Source organism: Hordeum vulgare, chromosome 4H, assembly GCF_904849725.1.
Source record: "Hordeum vulgare subsp. vulgare chromosome 4H, MorexV3_pseudomolecules_assembly, whole genome shotgun sequence".
NCBI lineage: Eukaryota > Viridiplantae > Streptophyta > Magnoliopsida > Poales > Poaceae > Hordeum > Hordeum vulgare.
The window spans coordinates 111,982,431-112,007,640 of NC_058521.1; positions in this window are offsets into that span (position 1 = coordinate 111,982,431).

The window sequence follows — 25,210 nt, forward strand, 5'->3', positions numbered from 1 at the left end:
CAAGGCACGCCCAGGGGGTGGTCGCGCCCTGTTGGCTCATGGTCCCCTTGCGGGTCCCTCTGACACCTTTTATTTTTTGATTTTTTTCTAAAATAAAAAAACCAATAGAAAATATTTTTTTGAAATTTTCTGAGTCGGTTTACTTACCGTATCACATACCTACCCTTTTTAAGTGTTATTGGGTGTTCCGGAAGGTCTCTCTTATGTGTTCTTTGGGAGTCATAACTTGGATAATGTTAGTTTCAACATTAAGGGGCATACGTGAGATATGGTTTTTAATTCTTTGCCTATTTACCACCCTCGGGGTTTTGCCTTCAAAGTTTTTAATCTTTATAGCACCCGAGTGATAGACCTCCTCAACAACATAAGGGCCTTCCCATTTGGAGAGAAGTTCACCTGCAAAATTCTAAATCAAGAATTGTACAAAAGAACTATGTCTCCTATATTGAATTCCAGTTTTTAAATTCTATTGTCATGCCATATTTTAACTTTTTCCTTACACAATTTGGCATTTTCATAGGCTTGTGTCCTCCATTCGTCTAATGAACTAATATCAAATAGCCTCTTTTCACCACCAAGTTTGAAGTTATGCTTGAGTTCTTTAATTGACCAATAAGCTTTATGCTCAACTCAAGAGCTAAATGACAAGCTTTTCCATAGACCATTTCATAGGGAGACATTCCCATGGGACTTTTATAAGCATTTCTATAAGCCCATAAAGCATCATCCAATTTCTTAGACCAGTTCTTTCTAGGTCTATTAATTGTCTTTTGCGAAATGAATTTATTTCTTGATTTCTCAATTCAACTAGACTGAGGATGATAGGGTGATGCAATTCTATGGTTAACATCATTTTTAGCTAGCGGTTTACCAAAGCACCATGGATAAAATGTGAACGACTGCTGCCTCTTAAGCTTGCATTGATTTTCCCTTGAAGAGGAAAGGGTGATGCATCGAAGTAGATAAGTATTTCCCTTAGTTTGTTGAGAACCAAGGTATCAATCTAGTAGGAGGAAGAAGCGACGTCCCGATAGTAGTACCTACACAAACAATCAAACACTTGCACCCAACTCTAAAAAGGGCTTGTCAATCCCTTCATAATTATTTGAAAGGATGAGATTTGATTTAGAAAGATATAAAATATTGTGGAAACAAAAGTAAATAAATTGTTGGAAAGTATTTTTGGTATTTTTGGTTTATAGATCTGAAAGTATAATATGGAAAATAGACCCTGGGCTATAGGTTTCACTAGAGGCTTCTCTCATAAAGGAAATAATACAAATTACTCTCGAGCAATTGATAGACAAGCGAATAATTATGAAGATATACAAGGAAATGATTATGCATATAGGCATCAGGTCTGTGTCAAGTAGACCGAAACGATTTTGCATCTACTACTATTACTCCACACAATGACTGACTCTCCCTGCATCTAGAGTATTAAGTTCATGAAGAACAGAGTAACGCATTAAGTAAGATGACACGATGTAGAGGGATAAACTCAAGCAATATGATGAAAACCCCATCTTTTTATCCTCGATGGCAACATTACAATACGTGACTCGTTACCCCTACTACGTCACTGGGTGAGGACACCGCAAGATTGAACCCAAAACTAACCACTTCTTCCATTGCAAGAATTACCAATCTAGTTGGCCAAACCAAACCAATAATTCGAAGAGACTTGCAAAGATATGAAATCATGCATATAAGAATTCAGAAGAGACTCAAATAATATTCATAGATAATCTGAACATAAACTCACAATTCATCGGATCTCGACAAAACACCACAAAAGAGTATTACATCGGATAGATCTCCATGAAGATCATGAAGAACATGGTATTGAAGATCAGAGAGAGAGAAGAAGCCATCTAGCTACTAGCTATGGACCCGTAGATCTGTGGTGAACTACTCACGTATCATCGGAGGGGCAATGGAGTTGATGTAGATGCCCTCCGTGATCAATTCCCTCTTCGGCAGATTATCGGAAAATGCTCCTAGATTGGATCTCACGGGAACAGAGGCTCCCGGTGGCATAAAAATGTTTTCGTGGCTCTCTTTTGCGATACAGGAATATTTGGGAATTTATAGGCCAAAGAATAGGGTTAGGAGGCCTGTAGGGGACCCACAAGCCATGGGGTGCGGCCACCCCCTAGGGCGCGCCCTGCAAGCTTGTGGCCTTCCGGCAGATGCCCTCCCTCCTACTCTAAATCTTCTGTGTTTCTTCTGGTACAAGAAAAATCATTCAGGAGACTTTATTTCGTTTGGACTTCGTTTCATATTCCTTATCTGCAATACTCACAAATGTGGAAAAACAGAAACTCACACTAGGCTCTAGATTAATAGGTTAGTCCCAAAAATAATATAAAACAACATATTAATGCATATAGAACATCCAAAACAGATAATATAATAGCATAGAACAATAAAAAATTTGAATACGTTGGATACGTATCAACCACCATTAGTCATTAAATATCTAGGGACTCCAAACCTTGAAAGATAATATCTATAAGCATTTTAATAGAAATGTTATGATCAACACTACTAGTTGAAATAGCTTGTACCCATTTAGTAACGTAATCAACAACAACTAGAATATGAGTATACCCATTAAGGAAGGAAAAGGTCTCACATAATCAAAGCCCCAAACATGAAATGGTTCAATAGCAAGTAAATAATTCATATACATTTCCTGACGTCTACCAATGTTACCAATTCTTTAACGTTCATGAGAGGAAAGGACACACTTACGACAATCTTTTAAAAAGAGTGGGCCAATAAAAACCGGATTGTAATACCTTGTGTGTAATTATACCGCTAGCATGGTGTCCTTCGTAAGGTTGTGAGTGGCACTCCCGTAGGATTTGTCCCTGTTCATGCTCAGGCACACAACGTCTAATAACACTATCCAGCATTATAAGCATGTGGGTCATCCCAAAAGTAATGTCGCAAATCATAAAATATATTTTTATTTTTGTTGATAGGTGAAATTAGGTGGTATATATTTAGCAAAAATATAATAAGCATAATATGCATACTAAGGAGTACTACGTGAAGTGTTTATAGGAGCAAGTTGCTCATCAAGAAAACTATCATCAATAGGCAGTGGGTCATCAAGAACATTCTCCATCCTAGACAAGTTATCTGCTACATGGTTTTCAGCTCCCTTGCTATCGACGATATGCAAGTCAAACTCACCCACCTAATAAGTTTAGGTTTAGCATATTTCTTTTCCATAAGTATTTTATAGCAACATGATAAGTTTGAATAGTAGCTTTGGAATCAACAATGTAAGGTCTAAACTTATCACATGCAAAGACGGTTGCTAAAATGTCCTTCTCAGTGGTAGCATAATTTCTTTGAGAACTGTCTAGGGTTTTAGTAGCATAATGAATAACATTCAAGTTCTTCTCTACTATTTTCCCTAGAACATCACCAATGACATAATCACTAGGATCACACATAATTTCAAATGGTAAATTCCAATTAGGTGGTTGTACAATAGGTGTAGATATCAATGCTTTCTTAAGTATTTCAAAGGCTTCTACACCATCATCATCAAAAACAAAAGGAATATCTTTTTGACGAATATTAGTTAGTGGCACAAAAATCTTTGAGAAATCTTTAATGAAGCGCCTATAAAAACCAGCATGATGAAGAAAACTTATTATACCTTTGATATCTTTAGGACATGGCATTTTCTCTATTGTATCAACTTTAGCTTTGCCTACCTCAATGCCTAATTCATAAATTTTATGCCCGAGTACTATACCTTCATTCACTATAAAGTGGCACTTCTCCCAATTTAAGACAAGATCAGTTTCTTCACATCTCTGTAAAACTCTATCAAGATTTCTCAAGCAACCATCAAAAGAAGTTCCATAAATGGAAATATAATCCATGAAAACCTCAACAATATCTTCGCAAAAGTCAAAGAATATAGTAGTCATGCATCTTTCAAAGGTAGCACGTGCATTGCATAAAACAAAAGGCATACACCTATAGTCATAGGTTCCAAAAGGACACGTGAAAGTAGTTTTCCCTTGGTCCTCTTTTGACACATGTATTTGAGAGAAACCAGAATATCCATCAAGAAAACAAAAGTGTGTGTGCTTAGATAATATTTCTAACATTTGATCAAGAAAAGGCAAGGGTTAATGATCTTTTCGAGTAGCTTTATTCAATTACCTGAAATCAATTGCCATCCTATAGCTAGTTACTATTCTTTGTGGAATGAGTTCGTTTTTATCATTAGGAACAATAGTTATACCTCCTTTCTTACGAACACAACGAACATGACTTACCCATCTACTATGAGCAATAGGATAAATTATACATGCTTACAGAAGCTTTACTATTTTAATTCTTACCACTTCCTTCATCTTAGGATTTAAGAGGCGTTGATGATCAACAATAGGTTTAGCATCTGGTTCCATATTAATCTTGTGTTGACATAGAGTGGGGCTGATGCCCTTAAGATCATCAAGAGTATATCCAATAGCAACCCTGTGCTTCTTCAGAGTTTGGGTAACTGATACGTCTCAAACGTATCTATAATTTTTGATGGTTTCATGTTGTTATCTTGTCAACTTTGGATGTTTTGTATACCTTTAAATCTTTTTCGGGACTAACTTATTAATTCTGTGCCAAGTGCCAGTTCCTGTTTTTTCTGTGTTTTGACTCTTTTCAGATCTGATTTTGGAACGGATTCCAAACGGAATAAAATCCCCGAAATAAATTTTTCCAGAACGGAAGAAGATCTGAGGACTTGAGGGCCAAGGCAGGGGGGCCACAGGGAGCCCACAAGCCCTATTGCCGCGACCAATGGGGCCGTGGCAACCAGGCTTGTGGCCTCCCTGGCGCTCCCCTGCCCTAGCTCTTTGGCCTATAAATTCCCTAAAATCACAGAAAAAATTAGGGCATCCACGAAAACACTTTTCTGCCACCGCAAGCTTCCGTTTCCGCGAGATCTCATCTGGATACCCTTCATGGTGCCCCGCCGGAGGGGGCTTTGCAGTTGGAGGGCTTCTACATCAACATCATCGCCTCTCCAATGACTCGTGAGTAGTCCACTTCATACCTAGGGGTCCGTAGTTAGTATCTAGATGGCTTCTTCTCTCTCTTGGATCTTCAATACAAAGTTCTCCATGATCTTCATGGAGATCTATCCGATGTAATCCTCTTTGGAGGTGTGTTTGTCGAGATTCGATGAATTGTGGATTTGTGATCAGATTATCTATGAATTATATTTGAGTCTTCGCTGATTTCTTATATGCATGATTTGATATCCTTGTAAGTCTCTCCGAGTCTTGGGTTTTGTTTGGCCAACTAGATCTATGATTCTTGCAATGGGAGAAGTGCTTGGTTTTGGGTTCATACCATGCGGTGACCTTTCCCAGTGACAGAAGGGGCAGCAAGGCACGCATCGTGTTGTTGCCATCATGGGTAACAAGATGGGCTTTCATCATAGATATGAGATTGTCCAGCTACATCATGTCATCTTGCTTAAGGAGTTACTCTATTCCTTTGAACTTAATACACTAGATGCATGCTGGATAGCGGTCGACGTGTGGAGTAATAGTAGTAGATGCAGAAAGTATCGGTCTCCTTGTTTTGGACGTGATGCCTATAGATATAATCATTGCCATAGATAACGTCACGACTTTGCGCGGTTTTATCAATTGCTCGACAGTAATTCGTTCACCCACCGTCTACTTGCTTTCATGAGAGATGCCACTAGTGAACACTACGGCCCCCGGGTCTATTCACAACTATCGTCTCCACTTTCACTTTTACTTTGCTTTGTTTGCTTTTTGCTTTCAGTTCTCACTTTGAAAACAATCTATAAGGGATTGACAACCCCTTCATAGTGTTGGGTGCAAGCTCTTTGTGTTTGTGCAGGTACTTGTGACTTGACAAGATCCTCCCACTTGATCGATACCTTGGTTCTCAAACTGAGGAAAATACTTACCGCCGCTGTGCTACATCACACTTTCCTCTTCAAGGGAACACCAACGCAAGGCTCCAAGGTCGCAGGGAAATCCTTTGCATATTTGCCAAGGAAGTCCCTATAGGCGTGGCCCATAGCAGCAGGATTCTTGGCGCTGTTGCCAGGGAAGGTCTGTTGCCGCAGTAGCACTAACCTCTTATCTTCATGCATGCTCTGAAAGGTTAGTACTAATAATAACATGATATATCATCCTTTCATCGAGATAAGCATATTTAAAAGTATCAGTCAATGTCTTTAACTCAAACATGGGATCTCATTTTGGTGGAGGAGGCACTACAGGAATCAGCTTCTTTGCCGTCTGCCATCACAGACGGCAAAGACAATATCCCGGACGGCAAAGACAATATCACAGACGGCAAAGATTCTCACGGCCGGCAAAATTTCTGCGTCAGCCTACGACGGCATAGGACCTTCTTTGCCGTCTGCCCCCCAAAGCGGACGACAAAGCTCTTTGCAGTGAGCTTTCCTTAGGAGCAGTCGGCAAAGTGCTCGAGACGGCAGCCGACAGGCGTTGCCTCCGTTAGGGGTTAACGGAGGCTTTGCCGTCTGCCTCCCCGTCCATCTTTGCCGTCTGCCTCCCCATCCATCTTTGCCGTCTGCCTTCTCTTCCCCTCTCTCCCCCTCCATCTTTGTCGTCTGCCTCCCTGTCCATCTTTGCCGTCTGCCAGCTCCTCCCCTCCCCCCTCTCTCCACTCTTTGTCGTCTGCCTCCTCCTCCCCCCTCCCCTGTTCCCTTCTTTGTCGTCTGCCCACCCTGGAGGCTGACGGCAAAGAGACTACATAGACACACCAGAATGCACAGCTGGGTGCCATGTGGCACCATTGCCGTCTGCTAGCTGATGGCACAGGTCTTTGCCATCAGCTGGCAGACGGCAAAGAGACGATATATATATATTTGACAGCACATTTATATAATTCACCACACATATATGATATATAGTTCACCACACATATACTTGCCAACACATATATATAATTCACCACACATATATGATTCAGCAATGTACATCCCCATATATCCAAAGAACCAACATACCAAGTATTGCACTGTTTATCCATATATACATATACATATAGTTCGACATTGTTCATCAACTCAAATGAAAACTAGATGATATACATATAAAGTTCATCCATCGACATTGTTCAACTCCATGAACGCCAACTTCCATGCATGTAGTATATCCAATCTGCAAAAATGTGAATAACAAAGTTAGAAGAAGAACAAAATATGATGTTTTTCAGCTAATTATGTCATTTTTAGCGGAAAACAAGCTAAGTACATGTGTGGTGAACTATATATCATTTGTTGGAGCTAAATTACCTAATTATGTCTTTTTTGAGCTAAATGGGCTAATTATGTCATTTTAGAGGAAAACAAACTAAGTATATAATATTCATGAGCTAACCAAGGTTCTTATGCCATTTTGAGCTTATTATGGCATTTTGGAGCTAAATGGGCTAATTATGTCATTGTTGGGTTAATTAAAGCAAGGATAATATGAAAGAGGAGAAGAAAGAGGAGGAGGAGGAGAAGAAGAAGAAATCAAGAAGAAGGAGGAGGAGGAGGAGAAGGAGGAGGAGGAGAAGGATAGAAGGTCCTTGGCCTTCTCCTCCTCCTCCTCCTCCACCTCCTTCTCCTTCTTCTTCTCTTCTTCTTCTTCTTCTTCTTTCTTTTCATTTTGCCTATTTCTTCTCCTCTTCTCCTCTTGTTGGAGCTAAATTACCTAATTATGTCCTTTTTGAGCTAAATGGGCTAATTATCCAATTTTAGAGGAAAACAAGCTAAGTATATAATATTAATGAGCTAACCAAGGTTCTTATGCAATTTTGAGCTTATTATGGTGTTTTGGAGCTAAATGGGCTAATTATGTCATTGTTGGGTTAATTAAAGCAAGGATAATATGAAAGAGGAGAAGAAAGAGGAGGAGGAGGAGAAGAAGAAGAAATGAAGAAGAAGAAGGAGGAGGAGGAGGAGGAGAAGGATAGAAGGTCCTTGGCCTTCTCCTCCTCCTCCTCCTCCTCCTTCTCCTTCTTCTCTTCTTCTTCTTCTTCTTCTTTCTTTTCATTTTGCCTATTTCTTCTCCTCTTCTCCTCTTGTTGGAGCTAAATTACCTAATTATGTCTTTTTTGGGCTAAATGGGCTAATTATCCCATTTTAGAGGAAAACAAGCTAAGTATATAATATTAATGAGCTAACCAAGGTTCTTATGCCATTTTGAGCTTATTATGGTATTTTGGAGCTAAATGGACTAATTATGTCATTGTTGGGGAAATTAAAGCAAGGATAATATGAAAGAGGAGAAGAAAGAGGAGGAGGAGGAGGAGGAGAAGAAGAAGAAATCAAGGAGGAGAAGGAGGAGAAGGAAGAGGAGGAGGAGGAGGAGGAGGAGAAGGGCTAGAAGGTCCTTGGCCTTCTCCTCCTTCTCTTCCTCCTCCTCCTCCTCCTCCTTCTCCTCCTTCTCCTTCTTCTCTTCTTCTTCTTCTTCTTTCTTTTCATTTTTCCTATTTCTTCTCCTCTTGTTGGAGCTAAATTACCTAATTATGGTTTGGAGGAGAAACTTACTGTAGTGGTCATCAAGGAGGAGAAACACCACGGTTGCTCGTGCCGGCTTCGTTTGGAGACGGTTGCCCTGGAGAAGGGTCGTGTGATGCCGCTCGGGAGTTACTCCACAGAAAAGATATATTGCAATGTCTCAGTTAGCATGATGACACTCAATTATTAATACTAGTTTATAATGAAACTCACCGTGCCAATCGAAGAGAAGACGGGCATCGGCGGAGGGACTTGACCGCTCTTCTCGCACAAACCCTGAACAGTAGGTCGTATTAGTTAGTATTGAAACAGACATTACACACATGATTTGGCTAATGTGAAAAAAAAAATACCAGAAAAAGCTCGTACAGGGCCCGTTGACTCGCCTCATTTCGGGCCCTCTCCTCCTCAAGCAATCGTGCCGTGGTCTGGTCCCTCTCATCAAGAGCAGCCTGAAGAGCAGCCTGGCTTGCCAATCTCTCTTTCTCAAGAGCAGCCTGGTTTGCCGCTCTCTCTTTATGAAGAGCAGCCTGAAACACCATTCCTCGTTACCATAGTAATGATATATGGTGACACACATAATGAAATGGATGAAAGTTTTCTTAGTCCGTACAACTAACCTCGATGGTAAGTTCGACTAGCCGTGGACGACGTGTTATCTCAGGACAGCTGCTCGACTGGCACGCCTTGATCTCCGGAAGAGTGAGTGGACAACTATTATCCCATCTCCAATGGCTATCGAGCCATGGGGCCTCACGCCACCAGATATCATCACCACCTCTGGATCCAAAGGTTCCTGGCTAGGGTTAAAGTCATCCCCTTTCGTAGCCTTCCCCGCGTCCCTGTATGCCACGAGCTTCTAGTGGGATGATATGTTGGTGAAGTTATTGGGATCATCCAGGTCAGACTCAGAGAATGCCTTCGCCTTCTTGTACGAGGCAGTATGGGCCATGCCATAAAGGTCGTACAAGTGTGGCATCTCAGTCTTATTGTGATGCGCCTAAAAGAGAGGAACAAAATATTAGCATCAAGAATGAATTGCATGAATCATGAAGCAAATCACATACCCAGTTTTGTCCAAACTGAAGTAAGTTGGCGCTACCTTGATGGTGTGGCACACCAACCATTTGGCTATGTCAATCCTTCGCATTCTCGTGGACGGCTCGCCAGCTGCCTGTGCACCACTCATCAACCAACGCCTCCCAACAATCCATCTTATCCGCACACCATCTCGGGGGCACCTGTAAGTTATTAGAAAGAATTTTCAGCGCTACGCCTATGAATGAAATCAAGAAAACTACGTAGAAGGACTTAAGAATAGGTAATTACCTTCATGTATTGCTCCTTCTTCAGAAACTTTCCGCGGCAATCCTTCTTCTGCTTCTTAATACCACGCGTGGCGTAGTAATATCGAATAGCCTGCGGCCGAGCCTCGTGGCGCAAGTTCTGTAGTAACCGCCTACACTCGACCTCGAGAACACTGGCCGCCTAGTCCTCATATCCATCCTCACACCTATAGAAGGTCTGCAATCAAACGTGAAAACACTGATTAGTACAATAATTAGGTATATTGTCAATTTTAGATTCTGTAAAAGGATAATTTACCCAAAAGCTCTTGATCACCATCTCGGCCCTCGTGTGGCACAAGACACCATCTATAATCTCCTCTGGCGGGGCCTGCGCAGCCTGGTAGTGCTCCCAAGTAAATCCTAGTGTAGGAACCTGACCCTCACCAGGCAACGTGACAAACCCAGGGAAATTTGTCCGGCAAAGCACACCAAGGATGGAGTTCGGCCTGCGGACTCCAAGAGGGTGTACCCATCCTCTGCAGTATGATAAGGTCAGCGCATTAGATATTTGAACAAACTTGAAGGCAAAAGCTAAAAAAATGGTAAATGTACTTACCTATCTCCTTCAGGTTTAATCACCGGCCTCTGCTCGCGGGTAGCCGGGGCGACCGGGAGACGTGTACTACCACACTTGTACACGGTGGCCCCGTCCACCTGCACATCGCCCTCACTATCCGTAAGCTCATCCTCGCCATCCCTGCCCCCTGAGCCACCCGGACCCTCGGTCCAATCCGGCAACTCGGTACGATCCGGCCAAGGCTCCCATCCGGGCCTCTCCACGTCGGGTGAAGCCTCCGGAACCGTAGTCTCCTCCGGCTGCTCCTGGGCCGAATGCACCTCGACCCGAGGCTGCTCCTGGACCGGAGTCTCATGGGACGAATTCCTGTGAACACCAGGCTCCTGGACCGGAGTCCCAGTAGCCTCCTCCACAACCGGGTCGACCATACTAGTCCTATGCTCGGGTGAATGAGCTGGTGGTGGTGGTGAGGACGGCTCAACTGTCCTCCTGGATCTTCCACGGCCACCACCTCTCCCTGTACCCTTCCCCTTCCTCCCTACCCGATCAGCACCTCTCCCAGTGGGCAATGCCGCCGACGAAGAAGAACCCCCGGTTGGTGTCGAAAGACTGTCTGCCTAGGCTCTACGGAGAGATAGGGTGGAAGGGAAGTACCACCCCGCGTGTGGGGCGCCTGGGAAGAACCCGTCGAGGACCCGCGCCCACCATCTTTCAACACCTGCCATGATAAAGATTAAAAGAAATTAGTACAACATAAAAAAATTGAAGGACTGACATGAATAATAATATGTACATGAATAATAAAGATTAATATATATATAATTTAAGTTGTGAATCTTACAAACTAATAATCATCATCAATAAATGCATCATCATCATCACTATCACGCATGTCTTCATGAATGACGTGCTCATCGGGTTCAACGGCGTGAAGTTGTGAAAGGCCTTCCTTTAATCGTTGAAGCATTGGCAGGTCATCCGCATCAGTAACCTCTACGAGTTCCAGGTCTTCTGGTTCCGGCTCAGGACTGGAGTCGGATTCATTATCGCTGTCTACTTCTATGTTCTTGGATGAAGCACAGCGGTTCTTGAAACGTTTCTTGGAAAGACGTGTTTCTTGGAAGAATTCTCCATCATATGTGTCTGGGTTAATGTGAGGTTCATAATCCTGTTCATTTGGGAGAGGTGGTCTGACATGTGGCGGCACTTCATAAACAACATACCAACCTTCCAGATTCTTATCCGTTTGGCATGCCCACGGTAGATAGAAAACTTGGGTCGCCTGTTGAGCCGTAATATAGACATCGGGGACATCTAAATGGGTGTTTGGATTGATTTCTACTAGTCCTATATGTTCATGAGTCCTTCTAGTCTTTTTCGGCTGGAACCAATAACATTTGAAGACTACGACGTTCGGTGGGTTTTCACCATAGAATTGAAGTTCATAAATTGCTTCAACTCTTCCATAATACTCGATAACACCTTCGCCGATAGCAGAGACACCACAATTTGTAGATTTCCGGTCGGGCATAGATAGCTCTTTGCCAAAGGTACGAAAGAGATACCCGTTGATGTTGTATTTCTCAAATGAACGGACCTTATAGTCAAAACCATTAGTGACTTGTCTCAATTTGGCGTCCATAGACTCTGAATTAGCCTACAAGTTTAATATGAAACGGTTGTTGCATTAGCCGCAAGTTAGACCAAGAATGAAATGGTCCATTGTTGATAATTACCGTTTGTTTGAACCAAGAGATGAAACCGGGATAGCCGCCTCCTGTCTTTGACAGAAGCTCATAATCTTCGTCGGAATCATTTTCGATCACCGCTCCATCCGAGAATTTGACGACGTAAAGGCTGTTTGAAATATCCGGGAATAAGAGCAGTTCAAATGAATTAGAATTTATGGGAAAATGTGCCGAGAACTCACTCGATGTACGGCCGCACTTCTGTTAGGTTGTTGAAGATATACAACGAAATGCTCCGCCATTCTTCGATATCCAACGTTATTGGTTTTGAAGCACCGGCTGGTGCGAGCTTCCCTTTGAATAGGCTGAGGTTGGACCCACCTTTTTTAGGGTCTCCATCATTGTGCCGAGGCTTCGGATTATGCAAATGATGATTTTTGGCTTCGTACTGTGCTGTCACAAAGTTTGCCACCTCCTCAGTAATGAATGCCTCAGCCATTGATGCTTCAATTCTACGCTTATTTTTACATTTAGCTCGAAGGGTCTTCTGCATCCTCTCAGTTGCATAGCACAAAGGATCTTGCACGGGCCCACCCAATCTTGCCTCGGTCGGTAGATGTAAAATCAAATGCTGCATTGGATTAAAGAAGCCCGGTGGAAAGATCTTCTCTAACTTGCACAACAACTCCGGTGCAAACTCCTCCATGTCTTCTACCACGCCAGGCGACAATTCTTTCGCACAAAGAACGCGGAAGAAATAGCTCAGCTCCGCCAGTACTAGCCATTCATCCTCAGGAATAAAGCCACGTAACATCACCGGCATTACCCGCTCTAGCCATATGTGCCAATCATGACTCTTGAGACCAAAGATTTTTAATTTTTCAAGACTTGCTCCCCTCTTTAGATTCGCTGCATACCCATCGGGGAACATCAAGTGCATTTTGACCCACAAGATAATTTCCCTCGTAGCTGGCCTTCCAAGATTGAACCAGGCCTTTGGCTTCGACCACTTCTGCTTTCCTTTGCCTTCTCGCATGTTTTGTAATGGTCTATGACATAGTGTCTCTTGATCGACTCTAGCCTTAATATTATCCTTTGTCTTCCCATCTATGTCGAACAATGTACCAAAAATAGCCTCTCCGATATTCTTTTCAGTGTGCATCATGTCGATATTGTGTGGAAGAAGGAGGTCTTTGAAGTAAGGCAGATCCCAGAAGCATGGCTTGTGAGTCCAAGCGTGTTTTGAATTATACCCCTTGAAATACCCTGGACGCTCTGGATCAGGCTCGAGGGCATTTAACTGATCCAGGATCTTTTGGCCTGTGAACGCAGGTGGTGCCAAGTTTTTGACAACTTTACCTTTGGTAAAGTTCTTGTTGTCTTTTCTGAACTGATGGTCAGGATCCAGGAACTGTCTATGCAAGTCAAAGCAAGAATACTTCCGACCCTTCTGCAACCAATGAAACTGAAGAGCTGCCTTGCATTGGGGGCACGGGAACCTTCCATGCACATACCATCCAGAGAATAGCGCATACGCTGTCAAGTCATGCATAGAGTACATGTACCACAGATGCATTTTGAAGTTTTCTTTTCTAGCGGCATCGTATGTCTTGACCCCATTTTCCCAAGCTTCTTCCAATTCATCCTTAAGCGGTTGCAGGTACACATTCATATTCTTCCCCGGATAATTGGGCCCTGGAATTATCAACGTCAGAAATATGTTCTTTCTTTGCATAATTTGCCCGAGGGGGAGATTGAGTGGAATGACAAATACAGGCCAACAACTGTATTGGGTTGCCGTCATGCCGAAGGGATTAAAACCATCCGTGGCGGCGCAGACTCGAGGATTCCTTGGATCTGCCGCTTTATCCTGATGCAATCCATCGAAATGTTTCCACGCTTCCCCATCCGATGTGTGTACCATCATCTTATTCCCATCCGCATCTAGTTCGGTTCTTTTGCCCAATTTGTGCCATGTCATCTGTCTGGCTGTCTCTTCGACCATGAAAATACATTGAAGTCTTGGTACGATTGGCATATACCGAAGAACACTAACTACGATTTTGGTCTGCCTCTTCTCACCCATACCGTTGTCTACCACAAGATACCTGCAAGACTCGCAATTGGGAAAATAGTCCAAGTGTGCATCCTCCTTCCTAAATAAGACACATCCTTTCTCACATGCATCTATCTTCTCATAGGGCATCATAAGTACACGAAGTATTTTGTCCGACTGGTACAGGTTTGCAGGCATGACATGGCCTTTGGGTAGGAAACGTCCAAATAGTGTCATCATCGCGTCGTAGCATTCTCTTCCCAAGTTGAACTGAGCCTTCAGAGCCATTACTTGTGCAATTGCATCCAGCTGATAGAGCTCAGTGTGCTCATGTAGAGGACGTTTTGAAGACTCCAACATTTCATAAAAGGCCTTTGCAGATTCCTCCATCTCATCTTCCGAATCCCGGGCATCATCAAAGTGTTTCACCATGTCTTCGATCCCGGTACCATGCTCGTCCGTGCGACGACGGACCACCTCAGCTCTTGTGCGTTGTATAGACTCACCATGAAATGTCCACACCGTATAATTAGGCTTAAAACCCCTCCTCTGCAGGTGTTTAATCATTACAGCCTCTATCGTCTTTTTATAGTTGTCGCATCCAGGACAGGGGCAATAGTTTCTTTCCTGGCCATTTGCGAATGCGGCTTTCACAAATTCCTTTGTTTTTAAAAACCATTCTTTCGTCATCTCTTTCTGACTAGGGTGACCGGTATACATCCACGCACGATCACTCATCTTGCGTAGCTACTAAAGACAGAAGAAATATATTTATATATAATTTAGCATTTATATTCATCGGTTAATCAGGTTCACCATTTTTATTACGTCCAGGCATCCTACACGCTAATAGGTAAAGATAGGTCCTAATCCCACCCGAGTATGTGTAGATTGGGTTCATTTTCCCATGCTCTGCTCCGGATCCAACGCAAAATTTCGGCAGCACCTCCCTGCTGTTCTCCTGATACACGTCTCCGCAGTAAACAGAGAGGATGTGCATCCGGCGAACAACAGGGAGGCACTGACGAAATTCCGCATCGGATCCAGAGCACAGCATACGGGAAAACGAACCCAATCTACACATACTCGGGCTATCCATGGATAATGTTGGACAATTCGAAAGGATGACGGTTATAAATATGCAAAGACATGCATATTTACAGATGTCGCCCTTTCGAACGGGAGACGCATACTGATAAATTAATTGAATTACCTAAATCTAGAAAGTTTCATCCAAAAACCGAGCCATAGTAAATGAAGGGGCAGGGAGGAGATGAAATTTGTACTGACCCACGAATGCAGGGGCGGAGCTCGTACAACGCACGGGCAGGTCTTCGCACAGCAGACCTCACAGCGACGAGACAACTATCACATGTAAATCCACCCGATCAACACAAATATTCCAATTATGTCATTTTAGAGGAAAACAAGCTAAGTATATAATATTCATGAGCTAACCAAGGTTCTTATGCCATTTTGAGGTTATTAGGGCATTTTGGAGCTAAATGGGCTAATTATGTCATTGTTGCGGAAATTGAAGCAAGGATAATATGAAAGAGGAGAAGAAAGAGGAGGAGGAGGAGAAGAAGAAGAAATCAAGAAGAAGGAGGAGAAGGAGGAGAAGGAGGAGGAGGAGAAGGACTAGAAGGTCCTTGGCCTCCTCCTCCTCCTCCTCCTCCTCCTTCTCCTTCTTCTCTTCTTCTTCTTCTCTTCTTCTTCTTCTTCTTTCTTTTCATTTTGCCTATTTCTTCTCCTCTTCTCCTCTTGTTGGAGCTAAATTACCTAATTATGTCTTTTTTGAGCTAAATGGGCTAATTATCCCATTTTAGAGGAAAACAAGCTAAGTATATAATATTAATGAGCTAACCAAGGTTCTTATGCCATTTTGAGCTTATTATGGTATTTTGGAGCTAAATGGGCTAATTATGTCATTGTTGGGTTAATTAAAGCAAGGATAATATGAAAGAGGAGAAGAAAGAGGAGGAGGAGGAGAAGAAGAAGAAATCAAGAAGAAGGAGGAGGAGGAGGAGAAGGAGGAGGAGGAGAAGGATAGAAGGTCCTTGGCCTTCTCCTCCTCCTCCTCCTCCTCCTCCTCCTCCTTCTCCTTCTTCTCTTCTTCTTCTCCTTCTTCTTCTTTCTTTTCATTTTGCCTATTTCTTCTCCTCTTCTCCTCTTGTTGGAGCTAAATTACCTAATTATGTCTTTTTTGAGCTAAATGCGCTAATTATCAATTTTAGAGGAAAACAAGCTAAGTATATAATATTCATGAGCTAACCAAGGTTCTTATGCCATTTTGAGCTTATTATGGTATTTTGGAGCTAAATGGGCTAATTATGTCATTGTTGGGTTAATTACCCTCGTGCATGGACATGCACCTACCACGCAAAGTTCGCAGGTCCAGAAGTTTCCCTTTTGGTCCAGAGGACTTTCCAGGTTACCTATACTACTTTTCAGTTTATATAAAACTTTTCGATATTTTCTACATTTGAGGATGGGAATATTATTTAAGTTGTCCTGTTTTGCTCCGGTACCAATAAATATAGACGATACATTATTTTGACAGACTTGATTTCAACAAAATAACATGTGATATTCTTTGAAGTAGTCTTGAACCTAAGCAATAATGATGGGCGAATAAACTAACAGAATCTACCACTAAATCTACTAATTAACTAACATAATCTACCACTAAAACTACTAATTAATTCCAAAAAACTAAATACCAAACATGTGATCTTTTTTTTTCTTCTCCTCCTCCTATTCTTCTTCTTCTTCTTCTCCTCCTCCTCCTCTTCTCCTCTTCTCCTCCTCCTCCTCTGCTTCTTCTTCCTATTCTTTCTAGTAAGCTAACTAACTAACTAACCTAACTAACCAAGCTAACTAAACGTATCGCTAAACCTAGATAGCACTAAACAGCAAAAAAATAACAAAAACATAATCTACCACTATAACAAAAACAGAATCTACCACGAAGTAACTAAAAAAGAATCTAGCTACCACTAAATACCAAACAATAAAAAATCAACTTCTTCTTCTTTTTCCTCTTCTTCTCCTTCTTATTTTTTTCTTATTCTCTTCTTCTCTTCTTCTTTACTTCTTCTCCTTCTTATTTTTTTCTTCTCTTCTTCCTCTTTTTCTTCTTCTTCTCCTTCTTATTTTTTTCTTCTCCTCTTCTTCTCCTTCTCCTTCTTCTTCTTTTTCTTCTCCTCCTCCTCCTCCTACTCCTCTTCTTCTTCTCCTCTTCTTGTCCTCCTCCTCCTCCTCTTCTCCTCTTCTCCTCCTCCACCTAACTAACCAAGCTAACTAACTAACCTAACTAAAACTACTAACCTAACTAAATCTACCACTAAAACTACTAACAATAACAACTACTAAAACTACTAAAAAATAATAAAACTAGTAAAAATAATGCGGGTGGGGGGGTGGGGCGTGGGGGCTCACCGAGAGGGCTATGGAGGGGCCGGGATGTTGGGGGTGGCGAGGGGCGCCGGGGGCGCCAGGGGCGGCGGCGCGACGGTGGTGGGGCAGCGGCAGCGGCAGCGGGGGCGAGGTGGGGAGAGAGATAGAGGGGCGGTGGTGGGGGCGACACGGGCGACAGGGGAAACAAAAAATTTCCTACGCGCACGAAGACCTATCATGGTGATGTCCATCTACGAGAGGGGATGTGTGATCTACGTACCCTTGTAGACCGTACAGCAGAAGCGTTAGTGAACGCGGTTGATGTAGTGGAACGTCCTCACGTCCCTCGATCCGCCCCGCAAACTATCCCGCGATCAGTCCCACGATCTAGTACCGAACGGACGGCACCTCCGCGTTCAGCACACGTACAGCTCGACGATGATCTCGGCCTTCTTGATCCAGCAAGAGAGACGGAGAGGTAGAAGAGTTCTCCGGCAGCGTGACGGCGCTCCGGAGGTTGGTGATGATCTCGTCTCAGCAGGGCTCCGCCCGAGCTCCGCACAAACGCGATCTAGAGGTAAAACCGTGGAGATATGTGGTCGGGCTGCCGTGGCAAAGTTGTCTCAAATCAGCCCTAAAACCCCACTATATATAGGAGGGAGAGGGGGAGCCTTTCCTTGGGGTCCAAGGACTCCCAAGGGGGTCGGCCTAGCCAAGGGGGAAGGTCTCCCCCCCCCAAACCGAGTCCTACTTGGTTTGGAAGGTGGAGTCCTTCTTCCCTTTCCCACCTCCTCCTTTTTTTTCCTTTCCTCTTTGATTTTTCTTCCAATGCTCTTTTGGGCTGTCCCACCAGCCCACTAAGGGCTAGTGCGGCACCCCCAATGCCTATGGGCTTCCCCGGGGTGGGTTCCCCCCCCCCCCCCCCCCGGTGAACTCCCGGAACCCATTCGTCATTCCCGGTACATTCTCGGTAACTCCGAAAACCTTCCGATAATAAAATGAGGTCCCTATATATCAATCTTTTTTTCTGGACCATTCCGGGAACCCTCGTGATGTCCGTGATCCCTTCCGGGACTCCGAACAACATTCGGTAACCAACCATATAACTCAAATACGCATAAAACAACGTCGAACCTTAAGTGTGCAGACCCTGCGGGTTCGAGAACTATGTAGACATGACCCGAGAGACTCCTCGGTCAATATCCAATAGCGGGACCTGGATGCCCATATTGGATCCTACATATTCTACGAAGATCTTATCGTTTGAACCTCAGTGACAAGGATTCATACAATCCCGTATGTCATTCCCTTTGTCCTTCGGTATGTTACTTGCCCGAGATTCGATCGTCAATATCCGTATACCTATTTCAATCTCGTTTACCGGCAAGTCTCTTTACTCGTTCCGTAATACAAGATCCCGCAACTTACACTAAGTCACATTGCTTGCAAGGCTTGTGTGTGATGTTGTATTACCGAGTGGGCCCCGAGATACCTCTCCGTCACACGGAGTGACAAATCCCAGTCTTGATCCATATTAACTCAACGAACACCTTTGGAGATACCTGTAGAGCATCTTTACAGTCACCCAGTTACGTTGCGACGTTTGATACACACAAAGTATTCCTCCGGTGTTAGTGAGTTATATGATCTCATGGTCATAGGAAGAAATACTGGACACGCAGAAAACAGTAGGAATAAAATGACACGATCGACATGCTACGTCTATTAGTTTGGGTCCAGTCCATCACGTGATTCTCCTAATGACGTGATCCATTTATCAAGGAACAACACCTTGTTCATAATCAGAAGACACTGACTATCTTTGATCAACTGGCTAGCCAACTAGAGGCTTGCTAGGGACAGTGTTTTGTCTATGTATCCACACATGTATATAAGTCTTTATTCAATACAATTATAGCATGGATAATAAACGATTATCTTGATACAGGAATTATAATAATAACTATTTTTATTATTGCCTCTAGGGCATAATTCCAATAGTCTCCCACTTGCACTAGAGTCAATAATCTAGCCCTCACATCATCATGCGAATTACATTGTAATAAATCTAACACCCATACAGTTCTTGTGTTGATCATGCTTTGCCCGTGGAAGAGGTTTAGTCAGCGGGTCGGCTACATTCAGATCCGTGTGTACTTTGCATATATTTACGTCCTCCCCTTCGACGTAGTCGCGGATGAGGTTGAAGCGTCGTTTGATGTGTCTGGACTTCTTGTGAAACCGTGGTTCCTTTGCTAGGGCAATGGCACCCGTGTTGTCATAGAACAAGGTTATTGGATTTAGTGCGCTTGGCACCACTCCAAGATCTGTCATGAACTGCTTCATCCAGACACCCTCCTTAGCCGCCTCCGAGGCAGCCATGTACTCCGCTTCACATGTAGAATCTGCTACGACGCTCTGCTTGGAACTGCACCAGCTTACCGCACCCCCATTAAGAATAAATACGTATCCGGTTTGCGACTTAGAGTCGTCCGGATCTGTGTCAAAGCTTGCATCAACGTAACCTTTTACGACGAGCTCTTCGTCACCTCCATACACGAGAAACATCTCCTTAGTCTTTTTCAGGTACTTCAGGATATTCTTGACCGCCGTCCAGTGATCCTCTCCTGGATTACTCTGGAACCTACCTGCCATACTTATGGCCAGGCTAACATCCGGTCTAGTGCACAGCATTGCATACATGATAGAACCTATGGCTGAAGCATAGGGGACAGAGCGCACATGCTCTCTATCCTCATTAGTTGCTGGGCACTGAGTCTTACTCAATCTCGTACCTTGTAAAACTGGCAAGAACCCTTTCTTGGACTATTCCATTTTGAACCTCTTCAAAACTTTATCAAGGTATGTGCTTTGTGAAAGTCCTATCAGGCGTTTTGATCTATCCCTATAGATCTTAATGCCTAGAATGTAAGCAGCTTCTCCTAGGTCCTTCATAGAGAAACTTTTATTCAAGTAATCCTTTATGTTCTCCAAGAACTCTACGTTGTTTCCAATCAGCAATATGTCATCCACATATAATATTAGAAACGCCACAGAGCTCCCACTCACTTTCTTGTAAATACAAGATTCTCCAACCACTTGTATAAACCCAAATGCTTTGATCACCTCATCAAAGCGTTTGTTCCAACTCCGAGATGCTTGCACCAGTCCATAAATGGATCGCTGGAGCTTGCACACCTTGTTAGCATTCTTAGGATCGACAAAACCTTCGGGTTGCATCATATACAACTATTCCTTAAGGAAACCGTTAAGGAACGCCGTTTTGACATCCATCTGCCAGATTTCATAATCGAAAAATGCAGCTATTGCTAACATGATTCTGACGGACTTAAGCATCGCCACGGGTGAGAATGTCTCATCGTAGTCAACTCCTTGAACTTGTGAAAAACCCTTTGCCACAAGTCGAGCTTTTTAAACGGTCACATTGCCGTCAGTGTCCGTCTTCCTCTTAAAGATCCATTTGTTCTGAATAGCCTTGCGGCCCTCAGGTAGTACCTCCAAAGTCCACACTTTGTTCTCATACATGGATCCTATCTCGGACTTCATGGCTTCTAGCCATTTGTTGGAATCTGGGCCCACCATCGCTTCTTCATAATTTGCAGGTTCATTGTTGTCTACCAACATGATTGACAAGACGGGATTACCGTACCACTCTGGAGCAACACGTGGTATCGTCGACCTGCGTGGTTCGACAGAAACTTGAACCGGAGTTTCATGATCATCATCATTAACTTCCTCCTCAACCGGCGTCGCAACGACAGAGGTTTCCCCTTGCCTTGCGCCACCATCCAGAGGGATGAGAGGTTCGACAACCTCGTCAAGTTCTATCTTCCTCCCACTCAATTCTCTCGAGAGAAACTCCTTCTCGAGAAAAGCTCAATTTTTAGCAACAAACACTTTGCCCTCGGATTTGAGATAGAAGGTGTACCCAACTGTCTCTTTTGGGTAACCTATGAAGATGCAGTTTTCCGCTTTTGGTTCCAGCTTTTCAGGCTGAAGCTTTTTGACATAAGCATCACATCCCCAAACATTAAGAAACGACAACTTTGGCCTTTTGCCATACCACAGTTCGTATGGTGTCGTCTCAATGGATTTTGATGGTGCCCTATTTAAAGTGAATGCAGCTGTTTCTAATGCATAACCCCAAAATGAACGGCAAATCGGTAAGAGACATCATAGATCGCACCATCTCTAATAAAGTACGATTACGACGTTCGGACACACCATTACGTTGTGGTGTTCCAGGCGGTGTCAACTGTGAAACAATTCCACATTGTCTTAAGTGAGCACCAAACTCGAAACTAAGATATTCACCCCCACGATCAGACCGTAGGAACTTGATCTTCTTGTTACGATGATTTTCAACTTCACTCTAAAATTGCTTGAACTTTTCAAATGTTTCAGACTTGTGCTTCATTAAGTAGACATAACCATATCTACTCAAATCGTCAGTGAAGGTGAGAAAATAACGATATCCGCCGCGTGCCTCTACGCTCATCGGACCACACACATCGGTATGTATGATTTCCAACAAGTCACTTGCATGCTCCATTGTTCCGGAGAACGGAGTTTTAGTCATCTTGCCCATGAGGCATGGATCACACGTGTCAAGTGACTCAAAGTCAAGTGACTCCAAAAGTACATCGGCATGGAGTTTCTTCATGCGCTTTACACCAATATGACCTAAGCGGCAGTGCCACAAAAATATGGCACTATCATTGTTAACTCTAACTCTTTTGGTCTCAATGTTATGTATGTGTGTATCACTATCAAGATTCAATATGAACAATCCTCTCACATTGGGTGCATGACCATAAAAGATGTTACTCATAGAAATAGAACAACCATTATTCTCTGACTTAAAAGAGTAACCGTCTCGCAATAAACAAGATCCTGATATAATGTTCATGCTCAACGCATGCACTAAATAACAATGATTTAAGTTCATAACTAATCCTGATGGTAACTGAAGTGAAACTGTGCCGACGGCGATTGCATCAACCTTGGAACCATTTCCTACGCGCATCGTCACTTCATCTTTCGCCAGCCTTCGTCTATTCCGCAGTTCCTGTTTCGAGTTGCAAATATGAGCAACAGAACCGGTATCGAATACCCAGGCACTACTACGAGAGCCGGTTAAGTACACATCAATAACATGTATATCAAATATACCTGATTTTTCTTTGGCCGCCTTCTTATCAGCCAGATACTTGGGGAAATTGCGCTTCAAGTGACCCATACCCTTGCAATAGTAACACTCTGTTTCAGGCTTAGGTCCAGCTTTGGGTTTCTTCGTCGGATTGGCAACAGGCTTGCCGCTCTTCTTTGAATTACCCTTCTTGCCTTTATCGTTTCTCTTGAAACTAGTGGTCTTATTCACCATCAACACTTGATGCTCTTTACGGAGTTCAGACTCTGCGACTTTCATCATCGCAAACAACTCACCGGGAGACTTGTTCATCCCTTGCATGTTGTAGTTCAACACAAAGCCTTTATAGCTTGGCGGCAGTGATTGAAGGATTCTGTCAGTGATAGCTTCTTGCGGGAGTTCAATCCCCAGCTCAGCTAGACGGTTTGAGTACCCAGACATTTTGAGCACATGTTCACTGACAGACGAGTTCTCCTCCATCTATCAAGCATAGAATTTATCGGAGGTCTCATACCTCTCGATGCGGGCGTTCTTCTGAAAATAAACTTCAACTCCTGGAACATCTCAAATGCTACATGACGCTCAAAGCGACGTTGAAGTCTTGGTTCTAAGCCATACAAGACTGCACATTGAACTACTGAGTAGTCCTCCTTACGTGCTAACCAAGCGTTCTTAACATCCTGATCAGCCGTAGTGGGTGGTTCTTCTCCTAGCACAGCATTAAGGACATAATCCTTCTTCCCAGCTTGTAAGATTAGCTTAAGATTACAAGCCCAGTCTACAAAGTTGCTTCCATCATCTTTCAACTTAGCTTTCTCTAGGAACGTATTAAAATTCAGGGTGACTGTCGCGTGAGCCATGATCTACAACACAAATATATTCAAAGTGGACTTAGACTATGTTCAAGATAATTAGAGTTTAACTTAATCAAATTACTCGCTAACCTCCCACTCAAAAAGTACATATCTCTAGTCATTTGTGTGGTTCATGATCCACTTACACTAGCTCAAGTCCGATTATCACTTGAGTTGAGCATAGTTTCAGTGGTAAGCATCCCCATGCTAATCATATCATCTATATGATTCATGATCGACCTTTCGGTCTCATGTGTTCCGAGGCCATGTATGCACATGCTAGGCTCGTCAAGCATAACCTGAGTGTTCCGCGTGCGCAACTGTTTTGCACCCGTTGTATGTGAACGTTGAGTCTATCACACCCGATCATCACGTGGTGTCTCGAAACGACGAACTGTAGCAACGGTGCACAGTCGGGGAGAACACAATTTTGTCTTGAAATTTTAGTGAGAGATCACCTCATAATGCTACCGTCGTTCTAAGCAAAATAAGGTGCATAAAAGGATTAACATCACATGCAATTCATAAGTGACATGATATGGCCATCATCACGTGCTTCTTGATCTCCATCACCAAAGCACCGGCACGATCTTCTTGTCACCGGCGCCACACCATGATCTCCATCAACGTGTCTCCATCGGGGTTGTCGTGCTATTCATGCTATTACTACTAAAGCTACATCCTAGCAAAATAGTAAACACATCTGCAAGCACAAACGTTAGTTATAAAGACAACCCAATGGCTCATGCCGGTTGCCGTACCATCGACGTGCAAGTCGATATTTTCTATTACAACATGATCATCTCATACATCCAATATATCACATCACATCGTTGGCCATATCACATCACAAGCATACCCTGCAAAAACAAGTTAGACGTCCTCTAATTTTGTTGTTGCATGTTTTACGTGGTGACCATGGGTATCTAGTAGGATCGCATCTTACTTACGCAAACACCACAACGGAGATATATGAGTTGCTATTTAACCTCATCCAAGGACCTCCTCGGTCAAATCCGATTCAACTAAAGTTGGAGAAACTGACACCCGCCAGTCATCTTTGAGCAACGGAGTTACTCGTAGCGATGAAACCAGTCTCTCGTAAGCGTACGAGTAATGTCGGTCCGAGCCGCTTCGATCCAACAATACCGCGGAATCAAGAAAAGACTAAGGAGGGCAGCAAAACGCACATCACCGCCCACAAAACCTTTTGTGTTCTACTCGAGAAGACATCTACGCATGAACCTAGCTCATGATGCCACTTTTGGAGACCGTCGCAAGGGAAACAAAAAAATTCCTACGCGCACGAAGACCTATCATGGTGATGTCCATCTACGAGAGGGGATGTGTGATCTACGTACCCTTGTAGACCGTATAGCAGAAGCGTTAGTGAATGCGGTTGATGTAGTGGAACGTCCTCACGTCCCTCGATCCGCCCCGCGAACTATCCCGCAATCAGTCCCACGATCTAGTGCCGAACGGACGGCACCTCCGCGTTCAGCACACGTATAGCTCGACGATGATCTCGGCCTTCTTGATCCAGCAAGAGAGACGGAGAGGTAGAAGAGTTCTCCGGCAGCGTGACGGTGCTCCGGAGGTTGGTGATGATCTCCTCTCAGCAGGGCT